General features: G+C 42.1%; 1 long non-coding RNA gene across 2 annotated transcripts; it reads left to right on the forward strand.

Annotated features, from left to right (window-relative positions):
- The first annotated feature begins 3316 nt into the window (after window positions 1-3316).
- On the forward strand, window positions 3317-14979 carry LOC125162711 (uncharacterized). 2 transcript variants are annotated; one of them, XR_007151145.1, is made up of 5 exons: window positions 3317-3361; window positions 4854-4920; window positions 11370-11460; window positions 13415-13511; window positions 14723-14979. It is a non-coding gene; the product is annotated as an uncharacterized LOC125162711 (long non-coding RNA). The 2 variants fall into 2 exon arrangements; XR_007151144.1 differs by having other exon boundaries at window positions 14726-14979.
- The last annotated feature ends 3151 nt before the right edge of the window (window positions 14980-18130 follow it).

The following is an 18130-nucleotide window of genomic DNA, read 5'->3' on the forward strand; positions in this document are numbered from 1 at the left end:
GTATCTCTCTCTCAGAAATATAATTCCTTTTGAAATCAATTCCATGTGAAAAAGGAATGGTTTCCCTTTAATACAGAGATATGGATAATAGAAACCATTGTATTGCCAAATAAAATTTCAAATGCATATCACTATGTTGACTTAATATAAGTTTTGGTTAGAAGGTGAGAACCCCCCAAATGCATTTTCAGTAGCCAATTCTGTCACAAATCTTGCCATTGGATGCAACGTTCAGTAATTAAACTCTTCCTTAAGTCTTTGAACAAATTTAAGTGTGTTTTACATCTGCTCTCAATCTTGTGAGTCTGTTTTAAAAAGGCAAGCTATAAGGTAACATTCTGTCAATTATACTTCAATTAAAAAAGAAACACATCTATATGGTATATGCATATACCACCATGCAGTATGTGGTGTATCTGATGAACATCAAATATTAAAAGCCATAATTGGGAGAGTAAGGGAGAGAACAGACAATGAAAGGCAGCCTGCCCTGTGTCAAGGGCATCATTCCAGAGTGACATCTGCTCATGAGTTGCTGGAGCAAATGAGTTGCATTTTTCTCATACTGGAAAAAATTATCCTTGTGATCTTCAGGTTGAATTACTCCCTTTCCATGTATTTATTAACTATTTTAGATTTCCTTTCATCAGGTTGGTGGAAACCTTCACACATCCTCTAAATGTATGACGCTCTGCTGTTCTTAGTGGAATTGTTCTTTTTAAGTGGCATTTTGTTTGTTGGTTTGTCTCTGAGTGCCTATAATGGACTAGTGTTCGTATTAGTGTTCCATTTCCACATCAACTCTGCAAGATGGCCATTACAATTTTTGTTTTATAGAAGAGGAAACTGAGTCTTGGAGAGGTTAGTAAATTGCTTCAGGTCACAGCTGGTGAGTGATAGAGTTGGATGCCAAACAGGACTGTCTGCCTCCAGAACTCATACCTTTTTGGTGAGAACTTACTATTTGTCAGTCTTCCTCGGGCCATCTTAGAATTCTTCCTCTGTAACTTCTTACCTGAACTTGGAAGCCCCAATTTCCTGAGCCAGGCACTGGGAGAGTTTGATGAGATAATTTCAAGTCCCTTCATCTGTTGAGGGAGCTAAAAATTCTCTGAATCTAGACCTCAAAGTCCATTTGTTTTGGAGTTCCTGCCTCCTCAGTGATTGGTCTTGTTAGTATTTGGCCAGTTCAGGGGTGGCTGGTGGGTGTTTGTGCATCTGGGCTCTTGTCTTGGCTCTGCCTCTAACTTATAAGGTGATATGAGGATTTAACTTAACCATTCCGTGCCCCTTGTTCTCCAAATATAATATGGAGGTACATTAAGAATGACTTTTTTTTCCTGGTTTGCATAGACTAGCTAATTAGGCCTCGGCCTACATTTTAGAACTATGAAGCTTATTAATTCAAGTCAATAAACATTTATTGAGGGCCTGCAGTGGGCAGAGCAGGTGGAGGCATGGTGTTCCTGATCTGTGGATGCTCTAAACATTTTCTTCATTTTGCATCCCTGTGAGACTCTATCTCACCTCTAAGAATGCCTAGATCTCCACCTACATATTTAAAAAATTTCTCTGTGTGCCAAGACTCCGTCCTGAGTGTTTTATCATTCTTTCCCACTCTGTTTTGTTTACAGAGAAATATAGCGTGCCTTCTTGACCTTTAGGAAATTCTGTTGGAATGCAACCAGTTTGGAAAATGACCTCTTCCTGCTATACTAAACTGGTCATATTTCTCTGAGTCAGGGCATGGCATCACTGATACAAGTCTGCACTCTTCTTTCAGAAAAGCACACTGTTTTTTATTTCAAACATGGCATCTGACCTAACATTGGGTCTACCCACATTGATGTCATGATAGTAAACCATAGAACTTTCCGGTCTTTGGGGATCTCTGCCAGTTGTATCCAGGAGCCTGAGATACAGCATTCATGAGATCCTCAGGTCAGATTTTCCTTGGTCTCTGTGTCAACCCAAGAGATAACAGCATGCTATAAATAAATGTAGGATGGAGTTTACCCCGTCTGGAGCCAGCTATCCAAAGGTTGAAACTTTACCTTATTCTATTGAACCTGGTATCTTATGTTTTCAACTGGATCTTTTGGTAGGAAGGCACTTTTCTGGGACTCTGTTGTGAGAAGTTCTGGAGTTTATGGGTACATTCACTTTTTTTGGTGACCCACCAGATGGAAGAGTCTTCATTTTAGTTGGAAACCTGAGATGATTTACTCTTTACTCTTTTGGCACTAACTGATGCAGTGAATGTTTCAGATACTTCGTTATCTTAGGGATACAAGGAGAGGTCTTCAAAGAATCTGTACCATAGTTAAAGATGCGTAAATAGTGTGTGCTAAGAAGAATGTTTGTTGGTAGGAGCAAACTGCTGAAAATAATTAGTGGAATTTAGCTTTCAAGGAAGAGGGCAGCATGGGTGTTAATGCTTCATGTCATGACGTTTGAGTACTGCCCATTTCAGAAAGCATTTGGCCTATGCAACGTGTTGTTAGAAATGTGATATCCCGTGACTTGATGCAGTGGACTAAAGGGAAAAAAAAAACTACCATTTTGGGAGAAAAACAGCAGTTAAACACCTGAACTTGCAAAAGCAAAACGAAGCAAACAAAACACAAAACCAACCAACCAACAACAACAAAAACCCTGTGAAAGTGCTGTTCTACTTCTTTGGGCATCATCTCTGGAAACCAAATTTCATAAGAAATATGAAAAACGGGATAAAACTTTTGAGACAAGTTCTTATCTATTGGGCTTTTTCTTCATCTTAATTATCAGATCTCTATTATAAGGGATCCGAATACATCTCATCCACTAAATTTACTCATCTGACAACATGTAGGTTTGAAAGGTTAAAGCCGGCAAGAAGGGTTTTACAGTTTGAAGATCTATTAGTGTTTTCTGAGATTGGGATCACTCTTTTAAAAAAGTTTTTTCAAGGTAACAACTGGTATCACAGAAGGCTCCATATCACAAATAGCAATTCTAGACCGAGTAGTTCTTTAGCTGTACTTTCCCCCACTTTATATTGTGTCCTATAGCATTTTATTGTCTAGGATGACGTTGCACTTGAAGAATGGCCACTGCTGAAGTATATCCTCTACAATAAGATTTCTTTTAAATAGAAACATCGTGGCTCCTCACATCTTTTATTTCTAGCATCGACTTTGGAGGAGCTTTCATTCTTCCAGGAATGTCGGCCCAGCTGACTTTCTCATAGACCCTGAGCCTTATGATTTATGAAATCAGTGATTCTACTCATTATTATGTCACAGTAGGACTGGCTTCATACTAATTTTGGAAACTCTTCAGACCAGACAAGCCATCAATGGCCTGGTTTGCCTTTTAGAAGGTAAGAAATCAAAAGTATTCAGTTAATATTTCTAAAAAATCTTACTAATCTAGAAAACTAGAGATTTTTCTTGAACACATAGTACAGAGATTCATACATTTAAAAATTCCCCGAATTAGGGGTGCCTGGGTGGCTCAGTCAGTTAGGCATCTGACTTCGGTTCAGGTCATGATCTCACAGTTCGTGAGTTTGAGCCCCGCGTCAAGCTCTGTGCTGACAGCTCAGAGCCCGGAGCCTGCTTCGGATTCTGTCTCCCTCTCTCTGCCCCACCCCTGCTTATGCTCTGTCTCTCTGTCTCTCAAAAATGAATAAACATTAAAAATATTTTTTGTTAAAAAAATAAAATTCCCCAGAATTAGAAGAAATAGCATGACAAATATGTTAAATATTCACTGTTAAGAATGCATTATAGGACCAACGTCCTGCCATCTCCAAATGGCACCTTCAGAATTTCTTTCAATTTAACGTTATTAACATTTTGCTGCTTTCATTGAGGCAAGATGCAGAAATGGTAAAGTAACTCAATGCAAGTAGATAAAAATGCTATACACGTTGTTAATTTTTTTGAAGTTGTCAGCTTTGTGCTCTATGAACTAAAGGAAGGATATGATCTCAGCCTGGGTAAAATATCTGTGAATCCATAGAATTGGAAATACTGGTATCTATAGTTTTGTCCATTCAATATATTAAATTTATTCTAAGCAAATACTCGGACATGTGCAAAGATTTAGCTATGAGTTGATAAGAAAAAAAACCTCAAAGTAACCTAACATTTAGGTAGTCCAGAATTAGGAGAATAAGTAAATAATGGCACATGCCTAATAGAATCCTTGTAGCCAGTTGAAAAAATATTGCAGAGGAGCATTTAATGACATGATAAGATGCTCAACATGTACTAAGTGAAAAATACAGTTCACCAAATAGAATATATAGCATTAGTTTTCAACCCTTTTTGGGTAATCTACCTCTCTGGGAACCTGAGTAAATGTACCTTTAGTCCAGGTTTCTTATCTCCTATCTCCTGTTTTCTCTGGCTACTGTTAATACCTTCTTGTTTTATCCTGTTTTTTTTTTCCCCCGAGGTTTGATCTTAACAGTTTACCCACAAAACTTGGGTTTCTCTCTGGTTTGCAAGTTATGTAAATCATATAATACTGGACTTTGAAACTTTCCTCTAAATTTTATGTAAACAAAAAGTTTCATGCATAACTTGTTTAAGACAGGATTGACTATTCATTCAGATGATTCTAATGTTATTAGTGCTCATTTGTGATGGTCATTCATCCATCTATTCATTCTCACATATAAAACACTCAGCACAGAGCCTGGCACTTAGTAAAAAACATAGAAGTGATAGTTGTTATTTTCACTCACATGCATTGACATATCCATTCAAGTACATTTTGAACAATTACTTTGAACATGGCTAGACAGCGGAGAATAATGCAGATATGGTTCTGCTTTCTCACAACTTTTTATGTTTTTTTGAAAGAAGCAGACATCAATCAGCCACTGAAGACAAGAAGAGGACGGTCCTGGGGCACTCAACTTCTTCTAAGGTATCAGGGAAGCCAAGATGCTAACGGTGAAATGAAATTGGATTAGAAGTTAGAGTGGACAGGAAGGAAACAGTGTTCTGAGTAGAGGGAACAGCATGTGCAGAGGGCCTGGAGTCAACACTTGACCCGGGTTCCTATAGGTTTTCATAATTTACAAAAGGTATACTCTTAGTCCTGGTCAATCAGGAAAGTTATAAATATAATTCCCCCAAAATGGACTCCATTCTGTTTTCACAGTTTGCCTTCTTTACTTCTATTTAGAAACCAGAAGATGAATGTCTGTTGCAATTATGGTGAACTTCCCAACAGTTCCAGGGATATGTAGGATGTATTGTGGGAAGTAAGCCAGCAAGGTTTCAACTACAAATCTCAAATTTGAACACCTGGCTCTAATTTGTCCTGGAAATTTTAACAGTGTTGTCTCAAATTGTTTGAAAAAAATTAAATTCAATTCAGAGTTCTGTGTTCATAAGCTCCTCCATATTCTTAATCTTTCATATATATTATTTTGGTATTAAGTGGGATTAATTGAGACTGGGGTAACATTTGACCACTGTTATTTTGCTGGGACGGGGGGCAATAAAAGGTTCTGCTGGCCCCTTAGTGTATACAGACAGATAATCTGATGTGCTTCCTTTAAAGCCTATTTGAACATATAAGTAGATGCAAGATCACCAGGAATTACAGGTATGGTAGATTATTTTGTAGGTACACTTGATTGGACTGAAACTTCTTCAACGTTTTTTTTTTAATTTTTTTTATTGTTTTTTATTTTTGGGACAGAGAGAGACAGAGCATGAACGGGGGAGGGGCAGAGAGAGAGGGAGACACAGAATCGGAAACAGGCTCCAGGCTCTGAGCCATCAGCCCAGAGCCTGACGCGGGGCTCGAACTCACGGACCGCGAGATCATGACCTGGCTGAAGTCGGACGCTTAACCGACTGCGCCACCCAGGCGCCCCTGGACTGAAACTTCTTATCAAGTTTCAGTTATATCAAATTTTGCAGCAGCCTTGAATCCATGCAACCAGACTTGCTGGAAGAGAAAGTTCAGTGCAAGTTCAGAGGCAAAAGATGTGACAGAACCACTTTGTAAGCATGAAAGATTGAAAGAAACATTATTTCCCCATATTTAAGCATTACTGCTCTCCCTCTTCCTATATAACATCATGTAAGATAATATTGCCAACAAAGGCCCAGATAGATGCTGAATTATTTATAAGAACAAGCTACTGATGTGGATTGGAAAGAAGAAATAACAAAGCAAGAAATAGTAATGTTATTGCGACTGATCAAGTAAAAGGACATAAGCAAATGTGAGTGAACAATATCTCTAGAGATTTACACCCACAGGAAAGCTGTATGCTGTCACTTGGTTCATGTAGATCCTTACTTGAGAATAGAAACAACACCTGGGGAATTAGCTGTACTGTATTATTTAACATTTTATTTATAACTTTTCAGCAATTTCCATAACCAGCATTATTTAGTCACAGATGTCTTTGCAATCAGGATCATAGACTTTGACAGCCATATTTTTTAAGAGAGATGATTTGTAGTATCTCTCTGATGTTTGACAATTTGGAATCGTCTGGTCCTTGCCTATTCACTATTGTGTTTTTATAACAGACTACGTCAGCAGGGGCAATTAGAAGATTTAGAAGCTCTATTCTAGCGCTGTTTTCAAAAGAAATGTCTAAAGACTCTCTGTTTCTAAAGACTTTATTGTTCTGTTTTTTCAGATGTTAGTGGCCAAGATAGTGTTTAGCTTTTGGCCATAAGCCAAGAGGAAATCTCAATGATTACTACTGGGCTTGGGGTACAGAGAAGCCAAAAGTCTTAAGAGGGTTCTTTCTCTTCTCAGAAAGTTATTTTAGGATGGAGATGTGCTCCCCAAACCTTCCTGATGAACCATATCTACTAAATCCTTCAAGTTTTTAAGACTGAATCAGAGTTCTTTATCATGTAGCAAAACCATATTTAAATTAAATCATAGCTTTAAAAATTAAAATATCTGTAATTCTCTGACATCCTCATTAGGATTTAGAAGGCACACAATGTACCTTGCAATGTATTTTTCTCCATGTGGGTAGGGACTTTTTCATGAAGTCAGATTCATCTTTTTCTTTTTTCTCTTTCATTCTCAGTGATTGGAACTGTGCCTGGCACACAGTAGGTTCTCTATAAGTATGAATGATTGAATGAATGAATGAATTTAAGCAATTAAAGTAAACCAGAGCAGAAACTCTAGTATAACCTATACATATAGACCTTAGTAGTCCAGAACCATAAAATTAAGTCACATTTAATACCCACTTTATGATGACTTTGAGCCTCTACCTGACACTGTAGGAAGTTAACTTCCATCAAATATGCTCATCAAATATGCCCAGGTATTTCTTGGAGGTCTTGAAGGTGAGGACTCATGTGTATTCAGAGATATGGAACCTATAGCTTCTTCTCTAGCTAGGCTGCCTGAGGCATTGGGAGAGAGGTTACTGTTTTCCTATTTGCCACTCTATCCCCAGCCTGACCCTTAACTCCCCATAGCACAGCTGGCACTAAGCCCCAATTTGGGGTAAGACTTGTTTAGAAGATTAGCACAGGGGAGATACAAATTGGTGGATATCTCAATGATTGCTGCTCTTAGAGCCCAGCAGACCTGAATCAGCCTCATGAGACTTGGTGGTGTTCAACCTGTCTCCATGTGGCAAGGGCGGGCTCATCCCCGCCGCTGGGAATCCCTTGAGCTTGTCTTCACTACTTGAAATCCAAGGCTAGGAGAGAAGGAAGCCTTCTCATTCCTAACTGAGATATAAGGCCATCCTTCCAAGTCCCCATTTTCTGTCCCAAGGGCTGTCTTCTCCCAGGATGACTGGCAATGGGAACGTTTGCTCATTTTAGGAAAACTCCATCCTCTACTCATGGCTGTCTCCCATAGAGGCACAAAGCCAGCATATACCCATACAAAGCTTTAACCCAACTCAATTGCATAATAGAACTCTTAGTTTATGTTGAAAACCTCCAGCTAATATATGTAAAGTTAAGGCTTTTCTGTAGGCTTCAACAGACACACAGTGTATTTGTTTTATATTTGTGTAACTAAATACCCCAGAGTACTTTTCCCCAAAGGAATAGTTTGCCCCAAGGATAAATTAATGTCTCTTTTTTTTTTTGAAAAAAAAATCTTTTGCAAATTTTAAATAAAAAAATGTTTTTCTAGTTCCTAGCCATTACATTTCTTAGGAATGATTTTCAGCCAGGACACGATCTTTCAATTAAAGCACGCTGGGCTAAATGCAGTGGAGTATCCTGCAGCAGAAAAAGGATATTAGTGGAAGAACTGGTGATGTCCAAACAAAGTCTGTGGCTGAGTTAATAATATTTCACCAGTGTTAATTTCTTAGTTTTGACAAATGTACCAAGATAAATTAAGATGTTAATATTAGGGGAAACTGGATGAAGGGTATATAGGACCTATTTGTACTATTTTACAACTTTTCTGTAAATCTAAAATTATTCCATTATTCCAAAGTAAAAAAGTTTATGAAAGCATAAAACAAGCCAGGGCATAGATTTCAGGCAACAGAATATAACCAGCTATTATAGCTGATTGTTCAATTTAATGTTAATCTTAGAAACTAAAACAGGGGAGGGGGTAAATTGCATGGTTCTTTTAAGAAAAAAAAAAAGATGCAGTATATTCATTTGAAGATATGAAATTTTCCAGCTCAGGATTTCAGGAGTCTGCTGCATGAGTGCTTATGTAAGAAATAATGAGTAACTTAAAGGATAAAGTATTCAACTACTGTTTAATGAAAGAAAATAAATGATCCTAAGTAGACATTTAAAATATTGTGCCTCAAAAATCTCAGGTGCATAACTTAAAAAAAATTCAGCAATTTTTGGGGCGCCTGGGTGGCGCAGTCGGTTAAGCGTCCGACTTCAGCCAGGTCACGATCTCGCGGTCCGTGAGTTCGAGCCCCGCGTCAGGCTCTGGGCTGATGGCTCAGAGCCTGGAGCCTGTTTCCGATTCTGTGTCTCCCTCTCTCTCTGCCCCTCCCCCGTTCATGCTCTGTCTCTCTGTGTCCCAAAAATAAATAAACGTTGAAAAAAAAAAAATTCAGCAATTTTTTTGGGGGGTGGGGAAACAACTAAACTTCTATGTCCCAGGTATATGACTTTCTAATGATCTTACCTAAAGAAGTTAACAATATTGGAAGTTAGGATTATTGCTTGGAGAACCTGAGTGAGCCAGTATATCCTTTAGGCTGTGTCTCTTAATTAAAAGGTTTTACCAGGGATGGGTCATAATATCATCGATTATTTTTAGAGATAGGCAAACTGATAAAGATGTATTAACTTGGGAGTCTTAAGGTGTCTTTCATCCTAAGACAGCCTACATGAGGCCTATAAGAAGAACCTGTGTTTACTTTTATCCCCAAATCTTTGAATCTGCCCAAATAATTCAATAAATATATGATGAGAGTTCTGTAACTGTTTATAGGTAAGAGATGGTTTGGGTTGGAACATTTTTATGAGTAACTTAGCAGTCAACCACTAGTTGACTAGTCAACAAACTAACATTTTAGCATGTTCCTGAAGAGTGTCCCCCTCCAAGTGAAAGTGCAGCCTGTATGTTCTTTACAAGGCTCAATAACTCCTTTGAGGTGGAGAATGCTAGCTGTCTTTCTTCCTCCATCTGTGCTCCCGTTTGTTGGCCTCCTGTAGAATAGGCAGGTTTTCCAACTGAGCTCTCGTTAATGGACTATGCGAGCGAGCTATATGGGCAACCTCCACCTCCTTTGCTTAAGCGGAATCTCTCCCTGGACTGCTCTCTTTCCCCTCCTGGACGGCCAGAACAGAGCAGCCTCGGAAGCCACATGTTGAAGATGGGAGAGGTGCTGTCAGCCCAGGGCCCGGGAAGACTGTGTGGAGCAGAGCTGTCTCCCAACGGAGACCCAGTCACCTTAGACTGAAACATCAGAGAGATGATCTTCCATATTCTCTCTCATGTAGTGGGTCTGATGTTACAGCCACTTAGCCTGCCTTGTCTGATACACCTTCAACAAACAAGAGTTCTGGAGAAATGTGTTAGGGAGTATGACTTGGACCTATGACCTCCCATCTCTGACCCTGAATCTCTGCCTTGGGACTCATGAAGTCACGTGTGCCTTCAAGCACAGGACTAGACCTGCCGCACAGATTCTAACCAGTAACCAGGCCAGCTGGGTAGGTCAAAGTTCCTCTCACTCACCCAGCCAGGGCTGAACAGGGAGGGAAGGAAAAGGGTTATCCTTCCTTTGCGAGAACCCCTTTCTAGTTTTCCTGCCAAATGGAGATGTGAAGCACAGGGGTAGGCAGGAAGAATCTGAACTCTATGAGGCAGAGACTGTTTCTCCTATTATGAGACCCGATCACCCCACCATCCATAAGAGTGTGGCTCAGTAAATTCCGGCTCTGACCAACTAAACCCGCCATTCCTCCCCTGGATAGCAACAGCAAGTCGGCGGGGACAGAAGTTGGAGGTTCTCTTTCCTTCATTCCTAGGAAGGGAGGAGAGTGGAAGTTCTATGTAAAAATGTTCCTGCTACTCAAACAAGCCAGCTATTCAATGTGCTGTCTTGGCCGATCTGTTGCACAAGCCGTGGAGGCAGCACCCACGTCAATATTGGAGAATGTTTGGCAAATAGGATGATTTTGGTTTCAGTATTTGGTAACACCGGCCTTTTGGGGCCACACCCTTTGGGAGAAGACACAGGAGCCCTGGGTAGTAGATGGAAAGGTAATGACCCCCCTCCCCCACACCGTGCAGCAGAATCATTGCCTTGGGCACTCCCCTCCTGTTCCTTCTGGGGGTGGGGTCCTGGCTCACTCACCAAACAGGCCCCTAACATTTAAAGGGGCTCAGACAAAAACATCAATGGAGTTATTTACATGTTTTAAATCAAGAAAACAAATTATAAAATACGTGCCATTCTTTGACCCACAAATTGAAACACGAAAAAAAAGCGAGACGATTGTCTCGCGGCTCTACTGCAAAACAGGACCTTGTTAGGCAATAATCTATCCCATTCGTGCTGAGGAGAAACACGGGGCAATTGTCCTCTTCTCTTGCCTGCTGAGTGCTTTAGCTGCTCAAATCCCACCCACCCTTGGAAGCAGTGCTCCTTTATGAAGTCCACAGCAGCAGAAGCCACAATCAACGACGACATTTGGAGGCCAGGCCAGAGATGTGGGGAGATGTGTCCCTGGGGCCTGAACAAAGTCAGTCAGGAAAGCAGATGTTTAGGGAGAGGGTCTCAGAGCACCACAGCTGAGACCCAGACCCTGAGCGACAAAGCGGCCATGTGTTCTTTAAAATTTTCTTCTTTGTGTTTGTGTCCTGTGGAGCCCTCCAAAGCATGGTCCTCCTTTGCCTGCACCTAAGGACAGTAGTATGTCTTGTAGATTCTCCTTGGAAGCCATTCAAGTTTTCTTGCCATTGTCACTGGGGCCACTCCTGCTCTGCTGTCTGCAGACTTCATCTGCTGCTCTGAGGGTGAGCGTTCTTTCTCACGATTCCTTCATTAGCATCCTGAAGAGACAGACTTATTCTATTTCCTAAGAGACCTCCCTCTGGGGAATAAGAGACAGGAGCCCTGGAGTTGGCTCAGAGGATATTTGGCTAGCATTCTCCTGTGTATTATCTGAAAGCACCCTTCCACACCACCAGTCAGCCAGGGCCCCTGGGCAGAATTCAGGCATCTGGGGCTTTGACTCCCATCCCCAGGCCCCCTTCAGTTCCAAAGTTCCCTTTTGCATTCTTTTCCCTCGGGGCTCACTGACTCCTCTGGCAAATCAACAGGGCTTCTGCTCTCCACCCAAATAGCCAAATGCCTGAGCTGGGCCTTTGTGTCAGCACTGCCCCTGCCCTCACCCCTATTGCCACAGTTTATGCTCAGCTGTACCTTCCAGCAATAGTCAGACGACAGGTCCAACAGCTCCATTCTATCCCAAGTTCCTAACAATAAACTTCCATGAGCACCAGGGAAGACTCTTGTCCTATTCCCAAAGGCTGGAGGGCATCCATCAAACTCACCTGATATCCGTGCCAACTACGTTACCCAGATGGTCTGAAGGGAGAAGGGCTAGCATACAGCCTGTTTCATATCGTTTGAAATTGGGGTTTCATCTGTCAAAAGACTATTCCAACCCACTTCAAGTTTGGCCATCTGCATTTAAACAGGATTTATAGCCTGAAATCTACACCATCATTATACAGTTAGTTTTTATGGACTCACAGGTTAGCAGAAGACCTGTGGAGTCAAAGATGAGTCAAAGATGACGCTGTCCTTAACCATAGTTTTGGTGCCATGAGGCAGTCAGTGTTGCAGCAGTCAGAAGAGAAACATTGAGCCTAAATCTCATATTTGATATCAGTGGATTGAGAGGCTTTGTCCTTGAGTATGTTGACAAGAAAACTGACATTCGGTTTTGAGGGAAATGTAGCAGACTTGTCTCAAAACTTGGGGAGGTAAGTTGTCTCCTTTTCGAAGATGGGATTGTGTGCACTTTGGTTCTCAGGAGAGAATCGTGCATAATTAATTAGGATAGTTCAGCAAGGATTAAGAGATCCAGTTAGAAAGTTAACATTCCCATTTGGGGCATCTTTTGGTCCATTTGTTTATGTATTTTACTTTTAAAATAATAACCGAGTATTTATGTCCAGGCACTATATTAGGCCCTGCCGCAATATTTACTCCTCACCCAAAACTTCTATAAATTAAATATGCTTGTAATTCACTTTACGGATGACAGAACTGAAGGGAGGAAAGGATAAATAATCTGCCGAAAAGCTCACAATTAGCAAATCTCAGAGCTGACTCCAGGATCCTTTCCTCTAGATCATACTATCTTCTACAGTATGCCATGGCAAATATGCCTGTGCCTAATGTTTGGTCCAAATAATAAATGCTAAGGGCATTCAGGTCTACCATGGTTAAGGGTAGCTTCACTGCAAAGGTGAGAGCTGTTACTGCTTGAAAAATATAGAAATGAACTGATGGTCCTGATATTAGGCAATGCAGTTAAACCACCTTTAAATACAGAGAAATAGCCACTTCTCAGGCTAAATAGCCAGAAAGTTTAGTCTGGGTAGAAATTTCCCAGGACTATGGCAGAATGCCAGACCCTATAGCATATTGGCTTCATGTTTTCTGTAAAGTCAGGCTTGATTTAAAAAAAAAAAAAAATTCAGGGAGCGCCTGGGTGTCTCAGTTGGTTAAGTGTCTGACTTTGGCTCAGGTCATGATCTCACCATTTGTGGGTTCGAGCCCACACTGGGCTCTGTGCTGACAGCTCGGAGCCTGGAGCCTGCTTCAGATTCTGTGCCTCCCTCTCTCTCTGCCCCTCCCCTGCTCACATTCTGTCTCTCTCTCTCAGAAATAAATAAACATTAAAAAATTTTTTAAATTCAGGAATCGGTAACGGGTTTTTCATTTCTCTCTGTTTAGGTGGAAGTTTGCTTCTAAGGAAAAATACTGGAAGGAATAAAATGCAGCCAAGAGGGGCCGTCGCTTTAACACACACCTGCTCTTTCCTCCCCATCAGGTCAGAAGTCTCCCTGAAACATTCCAGGGCCCCCAATTCCATTTGCTTTTGGTGCCCACCCTTGATGCCCTCACTATGTGGAGAGAGCTCACCATCCTGGGTTCTCAGTGTAATGAAACATCTTACTTGTGAGTTTTATGTCAACAAGGGAGTGATTATAGAACAATATGTGTTCTGCAACCTTTAGCAACATGAACCTTTATGAGCACAGCATTGGCATTTCCTTTTCTGTCAATGTTGAGATAAATTTATGGCATGACATGGAGGAGGGATGGCATTGCCTTTGAGATGAGAAGCAGGACTGTAGGCCTGGCCCCCTCAGGACATCCACACACCTGCCTCGCTCTCCATACAAAGATACTTGGGAGGATGGGTAGTTTCACGGAAGGTTGGTTTTTTTTTTTTTTTAATGATTCCTTATGTCCACCTCCTTATGTCGCCTTGTGTCTTCCATGTTTATTTATATCACATTAATTAATCTTATTAAAGAGAGGAGGTGTAGTGTAATAGTTAAGAACAAAGACTTTGGTTGGGGTGCCTCGGTGGCTCAGTTGGTTAAGTGTTCAATTCTTTTTTTTTTTTAATTTTTTTTTTAACATTTATTCATTTTTGAGACAGAGAGAGACAGAGCATCAACGGGGGAGGGGCAGAGAGAGAGGGAGACAGAATCGGAAGCAGGCTCCAGGCTCTGAGCCATCAGCCCAGGGCCCGACGCGGGGCTCGAACTCACGGACCGCGAGATCGTGACCTGAGCTGAAGTCGGACGCTTAACCGACTGAGCCACCCAGGCGCCCCAGTTAAGGGTTCAATTCTTGATCTCAGTTCAGGTCTTGATTTCAGGGTCTTGATCTCATGGTTGAGAGTTCAAGTACCATGCTGGGCTCCATGCTGGGTGTGGAGACTTAAAAAAAAAAAGAAGAAGATTTTGGAAGCAAATGGTTCAGCCTTATCATTTTCTAGTTGTATGACCTTGGGCAAATCATTTAGTTTCTCTGAGGTCACTTTATATAATGGTGGGAGGAGGGAGGAGGGGAAATTCCTCTTATTGAGGGCTGCTGAGAGGCTTAAATATAAAACTTTATGAAAGTACGTAGCAAAATGCCTGCCATGCTGTCACATGCTCAAGAAGGGATAGCTACTATTATTCCTGATTTTGTCTTTCATGTTCTAGTTTCCTGGTGAAAGGGCTGTACTTTTTTTTTTGTCTTCAGCAGGTGCCCAACAAGATTGTTGACGATGTCTGTGTCTACACCAGCATTTCTCGATCACCAGTCCCGGCCATGGAAGCAACATATTCCTGCCTTAGGTTTATTTCTCTCCCTTCTCTGCTTCTGGATCGTCTCTCCCACCTCCTCACCCATCTCCTCCTCCACCATTTACCACCTGCTATCAGAATCAGGGTGGAAAACGTGGGCACACGCCCACGAGTTTTTAGTATAGTTTTAACAAAAACACAAAATTCCACCTAATGCCATAACATTAGGTGGCTCTCTTTAAAAAAAAAACAAAAAACAAAAGACCAGAAACACAACCCAAAACTATTGTGTAGACAAGAACACATATCATTTGGTGATTGGATTTTTCTGTTTGTTTTTTCTACCAGTCATGCAATGTACACTTAATACAACTCTGAGACTCTTTGAGTGCAAACTAGCAAGAGTTGAAACATTTTACAGACTAACAATTACATTTAAATCCTTGTTTTTACCTGAGTGGGTAAAGAGATAGGATAGCTGAAAAGTACCAAGTAAAGGGGTGGAGTAGGTCATCGCCAGTGGGGTATCATATCATTGTTCAGTCGACATGGCCTTAGCCACACTTCCTGATTCACTGGGAAGTGTTCCTTGTGCATCATTTTTGCTCTTGGCCAGCTTACCCCCACTCTCCACTGCTGCTGCGGCCATGCCCACAGATGCCTCATCAACCTAATGGCCCCTCTTCCCGTCCCAGGGAATTAATGGGCTCCTGGCACTTATTAGAAGAGGTAGCAGATCTGGAAAAGGAAATCAAAACGCAGTAGAGAAGGCAGAACACAGTTTGGGGAGTCTCTGGCAAATCTGAGTTCAGGTCTGAACTTTAATATGTGCTGGCTGTGAGGCTTTGAAGAACTCATTTAGTTTCCTGAGTTTACTTTATCCGTAAAACAGTGCTTCTTTTCTTCACAATCAGACATTTATCAGGTATTTACCAAGTGCCAGGCACTGTTCTAGTGCCCACTTCCAGGGAAGGGGGGTTAGGGGCTGGGGGTTAATGGCGTGGGTACAAAGATTTTAAAATAGCTCAGAAAAGGATTCACTGAGAAGGGGACATCTGAGGTGAACACTTGAAGGAAGTGAGACAGTGAGCCATGAGGGTATCTGGGGTGGGGAGAACGTTCCAAATAAAGAAATAGCTAGTTCAAAGGCCCTAAGGCAGGAGGGATCCTGGTGCACTGGAAGAACAGCAAGGAGACCAGTAGGGCTGGAGCAGGTGAGCAGAGCAGACAATAGCAGCAGATGGGGACAGAGGGGAACAAGAGGGAGCTAAGCTGTGTTCAGCCTCGTAGGCCGTGGGGAGAACTTAGGTATTTTTTTTTTAATGTTTATTTACTTTTTGAGAGAGTGACAGAGACAGAGTGGGGGCCAGGGAGGGGCAACGCAGGCTCCAGGCTCTGAGCTGTCAGCACAGAGCCCGATGAGGGGCTCGAACCCACGAACTGCAAGATCACGACCTGAGCCGAAGTCAGACGCTTAGCTGACTGAGCCACCCAGGCACCCCTGGGTTTTTACTTTAGAGAGGATGGGAAGTCACTAGAGGGTTGTCAGCCTAGGACTTGTGTTTTGGAAGAGTCGTTCGGGCTGCTGCGTTGAGAACAGAATGTAGGTGGGCAAGGCCAGGAAGCAGGGACATGGGTTAGGAGCAAGAGACGATGGTTTGGACCAGGGTATGGCTGTGGACGTGGGGTGGAGGATGGCTCGATTCTGGACATTTCTTGAAAGTGGCATTGTTAACAGGGTTTGCTGATGAACTGGATTGAGTGTGAGAAAAAGAGAAGAGTCAAGGAGGCCTGTGAGGTTTTTGGTCTGAGAAATTAGAAGAGTTGTGTGGCCATTAGCTGAGATAGTTGCGGCTGGGGGAGGAACAGGTTCCGGATGGGAGGAGGAAATGGAGAATTTAGTGGTAATACTAGTATCTGCCCTGCCTCTCTCATGGATTAAATGTGATGACTTATGTGTGATTTACCCTCCAAATCTGCCTACTGCTGCTAGTATTCAAGTGCTCTTTCCCTTCCTATTCAGAAGTGGTCTGTTCCATGGGCAGTCCCCTCTCTTTCATGCTCAAGTGGCTCTAGTCGGTGGTGGGTGAGGGGTTCCTAGCACATGGACTCTTGGATCTGACAGGTATTATCGGAGCTATATTTAGGTGGATATTTTAGGATAGGTCCTCCAACCGTGACTCAAGTATGACTTAACAGTTAATACTTTTATTTCTCCCTAGCAGAATATTGTTTCTAATTTTTCTTTCATATAGCAACTGATGTTGCCATGCAGATCTCTTGGTTGCTATGAGATGGTAACTTTACTCTGCCCCGTGATTGGCCGGGGCCTCCTATGCTGTGTGGTTCTCACTCAGGCGACTGACACTGAGCTGTTACTATGGTGAACTTTACAATTTCCTTTGATTGGTGGATTTCAGAAATAGGTCATCAGTGGAATTCATTATATTCTGTCAGGAAAAATGAAAAATAAATATCATAACTTTTCCCTGTTACCAACATGAAGGAAACGCTACACTTTAAGACATAATGAATCTCTGTTGGAGACATAGAGACCTTCTGAGAATTGAAGGGTGATGATGATCCTGTGTTAAATTTGGGTGGAAACTATTTTCCCTCTGGATTGGAGTTGATTATTCAGAGTTTGAGGCATCAGGCTCATCAGAGTTGGGGGGGGGGGTGTGTATGGACTGAAATGTAAACTGCCCTCTCTCTGTGAGATTAGGGGTGATGCTGGTGGTCTGGGGTGGAAGGTGGGAGCAACGTGCTCATTAAATGCAGCATCTTAGGACTAAGTGTTCTCGAGGTGTTAGGAGGGTGCTAAGATTTGAGTTATCAAACTCCCTCTAGAGAGGAAAGCCACTGAGGGCTTCTGGCTTGACACAGGGTCCCAAGAGTCCAGGCAAGCTTGTGGAAGCTGAGCCCTCCTCTCTCCCACCCCCTCCCCTGCCTCACACAGGTGGGTAGGCAGATCCTGGGGAGGCAGCCCTCTGCTCATCTCTAACCTCAATTAATGGGAAAAGGGAGTGGAAGAATTAGTTTTAACCCTTCTAATTTTGTAACCTAACTCTAGTCTCTAGAAGAAAAAGTGGGAGAAAGATGGAAGAAGAACTTGGGAGGAGGGATGAACCATTTAAAGTGCATCAGATCTGGGGCACCTAGGTAGCTCAGTCAGTTAAGGGTCTGACTCTTGATCTCGGCTCAGGTCATGATGTCACGATCCGTGAGACTGACCCCCAAATCGGCACTGCGCTGACACTGGGGAGCCTGCTTGGGATTCTGTCTCCCCCTCTCTCTGCCCCTCCCCCCTCTCTAAATAAATAAATAAACAGTAAAGAAATAAAGCACATCAGATCTACCTTTC

The sequence above is a fragment of the Prionailurus viverrinus genome, chromosome A3 (genome assembly GCF_022837055.1).
Source record: "Prionailurus viverrinus isolate Anna chromosome A3, UM_Priviv_1.0, whole genome shotgun sequence".
Taxonomy (NCBI): Eukaryota; Metazoa; Chordata; class Mammalia; order Carnivora; family Felidae; genus Prionailurus; species Prionailurus viverrinus.